Raw genomic sequence first — 5,833 nt, 5'->3', positions numbered from 1 at the left:
TGTCATGGTGTAGCCATATCATACAAATGGTTTGGACCTCTACCTGGTCCTGAATTAGAAACTCTCTGATTACCTCTATTTAGCGGTGTTGTAGAAGAAGATTGGGCTCTATTTCCCCCATTACCCTATCTATCTGACAGGCAGTCTCTTGTTTCTCATAAAGTGATCCATCTGGCCATACTTGTAACAACCATTAATGTCATCTCAACACTATCCCAAATGTAGTCTACCAAACTTACCATAAGGCAGCCTACGTAATGAACTCTAGACCATACTACCTTGAGACTGTGATCCTTGAGCTCTGATATACTAGTTGCCTAGAGAACTCTGGTTATTCCTTTTATTAGGTGTAGGTGCACTCGCAAAAGATGGTTCATAACTACAAGACCTCTTCTCAAAAAAAAAATGGTTTCCATTACCACATTTATGATGGTTGCACTCATTGCATGTGGATTTGGCCTTCTTGTGTTCCTCTCTATCCCTCTTCTTATTCTCCTAAACATTTTGAGCCTATACCATGAGTCTGGAGGTGCCCATATCTGAAATTAGCAAGGTTTCCTAACACTCTTTCACATGTTTGCTCATACCAGACGCAAACTTCCTCATCTTTGCCCTCATATCTGGAACCATTTCAGGAGCATACCTGGATAGTTAGATAAATTTGAGGTTGTACTCCTTCACGCTCATCCCCTCATGCTTCAAATTAACAAACTCTTCAACTTTTTCTCCTCTCATCTCTCACGAAAATAAATGGTCTAGGAAAATATTTTCAAACTCATCCCAAACTGTAGGCTCAGTATTCTCACCTCAACATTCCTCCCATTAGTGTTACCAGACATTAGAAACACCCTTCAGTTGATAGGAGACAAGTTCACCTCCCTCTATTTCAGTAACATGCATTGCCTTCAAGATATTTCATATATCATATATAAAGCTCTAAGGATCCTCCTCAACTCTGGATCAAGTGAAGATTGGTGGGTTCATCCTCATAAAGTCTCAAATTCTATTAGCAGCAGATGGCTCTTGAGAACTGAATCTCGGGGCTGGGGTACTCTAACGACCAGACTATGCAGCCATCAATTGGGTGAGCATAGAGAAAGCTCCCCTAAATTCTACCTTTGAAGTCATAGCAGGATGGGCAGTCTGTGCAACTTCTTGAGTCCTATTCTTATTCTTATTCTCATATGCTCAGTCTCAGTTCCAAGTTTGCATTTTGGACTGTGGTGGAATCATGATCTAAAATCGTGAAACACACGAATTAGAAGGGGATTTCATAGAGTTAAACTCTATAGCCTCCCTATTATATATGTGGTGCCTCACACCTAGAAAAAGAACTCTACTAGACTCGACTTCATAGATATCTAGGACTCTTGAACTTTGTGCTCTAATACCAAGTTTGTCTTGCGCTGAGTCTATACCCTAGGAGTGGCCAGCACTCAAAAACCATTATTGGTTCCCAGGCAAAACCCTTGGCCTGTCTAACTCACTAAGTGGAAGACTTAACTCATAAAATAGAACTCATAATGGGCATGCAAATTTTAAAATGCACTTTTCATAGTAAAGTCTCAATATACTCTAATTATAATAAATGTAAATGTTTTCAAAACATGAACTCAGAAGAATAAACTGAATAAACTCAAACACTGTCTGACTAGTCTATGAAACATCTAAATACTGACTCAGAATGGGTACTGGGACAAGCCCACGGAAACCTCAAGATACTAATAATAAATGACTGAAAAGTAAAGACTCAAGAGTTCCTTTGAATGCAAAGAGGTCTCAGCAAAAGCTGGATGAAAATCTGATCTTAAAAATACGCATATTGAGGATCTCTATCACCTGTGTCTGCATCATAAAATGATGCAGCACCAAATGGTGTCAGTACATGGAATGTACGGTATGTAAAATAGCTTAAAAGAAACTTACTCAAAGATACTCAAATCAACTCAATAACTCAACTCTAAAAATAGCTCAACTCATTAAAACATGCAATATATGTAAAACAATGCTTTTAAAGATATGAATAAGTAGATGCAACTCATTATATAAAAATATAATATTTTACTCTTGGGGAGTTTATCTAACCAACAACCATCACTTATGAGCTATGTGATGATACAATGAACTGCCATCATTACCACAACCTTCCAATACCTTGCCAGGGTAAGGGACGCAAACTCTTCTCTGGATCTAATATAAGTCCTCTTTTGGGACTATGAGGAGTTGCCTAAATGAACGGTACAATCCTATCCAATGCTAGCTATATAGTTTATGGGGTTTGAGTTGTTTTGTACTCTTACACAAATTGGTGATCAATACTACTCCCAAAAATATATTTACTTTGCTTATATCTAAAATGAGTGTATTTACTCAATTAACTCTTTTAGTCTATTTTGGACTTAGCTCAAAACTCAACTCTTCTCAACTCATCTCATATCTTTAAAAGTAGATATAATCTCAACTCAAAGAATGCATTAAAAAGCATAAATTAACTTCTCAACTCAATCTCAAAAATAGGTGTTCAAAAATATATATACTCTTGCTAAAAATAATAATTAAGAGACTTCTCAAACTCAACTCATGCTCAAATTGATAATTAAGAGACTTCTCAAACTCAATCCATGCTCAAACTCTTTCTTAATTAAATAAAGAAAATAATAATTCTTTACCTTAAAACAGTACATAAAATATTTCATGCAAAATTCATTTAGGGTTCATGTGAATGCCAACATGAACAGACATCTCAAGAACTCAATAAATAAATCATCAAAGTATACTTAAATATACACTAGAACTCAATAGAATTTATATAGATAACTCAAGAATTCACTTTATCAGTATTAAAACTCAAACTCAAAACTCAACTTGATTGTATGAAGATGTAGGGCATGTGGAAAAACATAGTCCAACGTTATGATAGTCTTACATACCTGGAACAAAGATTATCTCAGTGAAATTCGATGATCGTGCTTGAAACTCTTGAACTCTAACTCTTCTCCTTCTTTCCATTTCTTGGTCTCAAAAGATTCTAAGTGTTAATGAAAGAAAAGACATGTTGGGTACTGATAAGGGACTAATTTTAGTCCCGTAATGTCTTGGGTTTTGTTTGGGAAAGGTGGGGAAAAGACTAAAATACCCTCAATTAAAACTGACTAAGTCTTTATGGATCGTTCCTACGGATCGTAGGGTTCCTCTTGTAGGACATGGGGTTTAATTTTGGAAAATATTGGTCCAAGGCTTGGTGAGTCTATGACCAAGCTTCTAAGGGTCATAGACCAGTTGACGGATCATAGGGTCCATCCATAGAACATGATTGGGATTTGGGCTTGGGGTCTACAAACCCCTTTCTATGGGTCGTAAAACCCATTCGTAGGAACTTTGTGCACATTCCAGCAGCTACTAGAATGTGACACTAAAATCTATGATCGATTCTTATGGGTCGTAGAAAGGATGAGGGATCATAGAACTGGTCTTGGACTTTGAACTTTGGCTAAGTGTTGGAGGTTCCAACAAGCCCCTTCCTACGGCTTGTAGAATACTCTACGGGCAGTAGAGATGGGTAGTAGAACCCTGGCAGTTCAGTTTGCTTGGGATTTTCTCTAGGTTTTCAAAATTTATATAAGTTAAAATATCATGAGGTGTTACAATATCTCCCCCTTGGGGGTCACCCATCCTAGTACTACTCTCGCCCAAGCACGCTTAACTTCGGAGTTCTGATGGGATCCGGTGCGTTAGTGCTGGTATGATTGCATCCCTACATTCTATAGTACTAACCGCATATTTCTTTGCCTATATATTTTTATAATATCGGTTACGACGCTCCCACTCACGCCTGTGGTTAGTACTTGGATCCTATCAGCGTAGTATTTCTTGGTGAGCCCTCATTCTTCGAGGTCACAACCATGTCATGAGTTCTTTAGTTTTTTTTATTTTATGACTTATATATGTTTCAGATTATTTTGGCGAGCTAGGACTTGTCCTATGCCCCATCTATTTTTGTAGAGACTATGTCTGACTTAGTATGTTTTCCACATTTCAAGTGTTATTCTTAGATTCTTCTTATGTTGAGTTGCTATAACAAGATTTTTTTAAGACTTATCTTCCGTACTTCATTCTTATGCTAATTATTATGTTATCTTAACTCATTCTTATGCTAAGAGGCTTGTCTAGGGTTTTTCAGGATCCCATTTATCGTATCACATCTAGGGTGTAGCTTGGATCGTGACGTATATATATATATATATATATATATATATATATATATATAAGTCTATTATTTTAAAAAAAATAAAGTTTCAATGACATGTTATGCTGACTAGGAAAGAAGAAGGGCTGTGAGGTGTTTAATATATTTGAGAAAAATAGTGACAGTTGAGTGATATTATTATCCTAAATGACACAAAAGTAATTTTTTCAGACAATTTTAAAATTTAAGTGACTATTTAGGGAATTAGCTCTCCTTAATTACTATTTTTTAGTGTCGTGAGTCACATCCCCACCAGTTTCTTAATATTTTTAAACCAATAAAAAAATTATACGTATTATCCTTTTATATATATGTATATATTCATTTTTGGACTTATGTCACAGCCCAAGCCTCGGGCCTAGACGTGACACGGTGAATGAGACGCTGGGAAGTACCTCACCCAAGCCTCTTAGCATTCATTTAGCTTGTCATAGGTAATGACATTAAAATCATAAGTGGAAATAAAGGGAAAATGGGACTAAGGGAATCAACAAACAATACGATTAATTAACAACATTTACATCGTCTATTTGTCCAACAATACCTCTACTACTATAGACTTGGTGGGGGCTAAGACATGTCACTAGCTCACCCTCATGATAAATGGAAATAAGAAGTGTGATAAGTATCCCAAAAGACTTTACATAACAAAGCTAGAAAGAGAAAGGATGTTGTTCCTGAAACATGGGAACTCACCAACAAAGTAGCCTTCAACGTAATCAACTAGCTACGTGGAGGTGAGTGTGGAGCAACATCGTTCCCTACATGGTAATAGCATGTAGTACTTTGAATGTACTAAGTATGTAGGCATGCATGAACATTTAAGAAACATTAGAACATTTATGTAATATGAAACATAGTGCAATGCATGCATAATCATTCATGTGAATAACCTTTAAACATTCATTTTGTGGAAAGATGACCGTAACCGATATTTAAGACCATGCGAGCTATTATATGGAATCCAACATAACCCCCTACGTAAGTACGGGGAGACTACTTGCTGGGTTGAACTCCATCAAATCCATTCATTTCTTTAACTTTAACTTTAAGGGTTATTTGTGGATCCACTAGCCTAAACCTACAAGGGCTCTTATGTTGGCACATAGTTAATGCAACATGAGACTTTACTTAAGGACCTCTTAGGTAGAGTCCCTATCTACATTCTACATTTGGTGCTAGGTCAAATCACACGAAATAGCATTTAAATATCATAATACATAGCATTCATATAACTTTAAACATCAACTCATCATTAGGTAGAATATCTCATTAAAACCTTTCATTTGATTGAAATATATGAGAATTGTCCTTATCACATAAAGAATCCATTCTTTGGCTAAGAAGCCCTTTCATCATCATTCAATCATTCTTTCATTTTATAAAATTCCTTTTAATCATAAACATTTGCTTTCATAAACTTTTATTTTGGAGTCAAAGCTTTCAATTCAACTTCATTTCACCATAATGAAACTAGGTGGGTTCATTTCATTCAACCTTCAAATACTCTACCGCTCATCGAATTCTCCTACAACAATAGCTACCACACAAGCATTGACATGGAACAGTTTGAGGCCTTGTATGGGA

General features: G+C 36.2%; 1 pseudogene; it reads right to left on the bottom strand.

Annotated features, from left to right (window-relative positions):
• Positions 1 to 3,635: 3,635 nt before the first annotated feature.
• Positions 3,636 to 3,754, bottom strand: LOC129875306 (5S ribosomal RNA; annotated as a pseudogene).
• Between the last annotated feature and the right edge of the window lie 2,079 nt (positions 3,755 to 5,833).

This window comes from Solanum dulcamara, chromosome 11 (genome assembly GCF_947179165.1).
Source record: "Solanum dulcamara chromosome 11, daSolDulc1.2, whole genome shotgun sequence".
Taxonomy (NCBI): Eukaryota; Viridiplantae; Streptophyta; class Magnoliopsida; order Solanales; family Solanaceae; genus Solanum; species Solanum dulcamara.
This window is presented reverse-complemented; position numbering and strand designations above follow the sequence as displayed.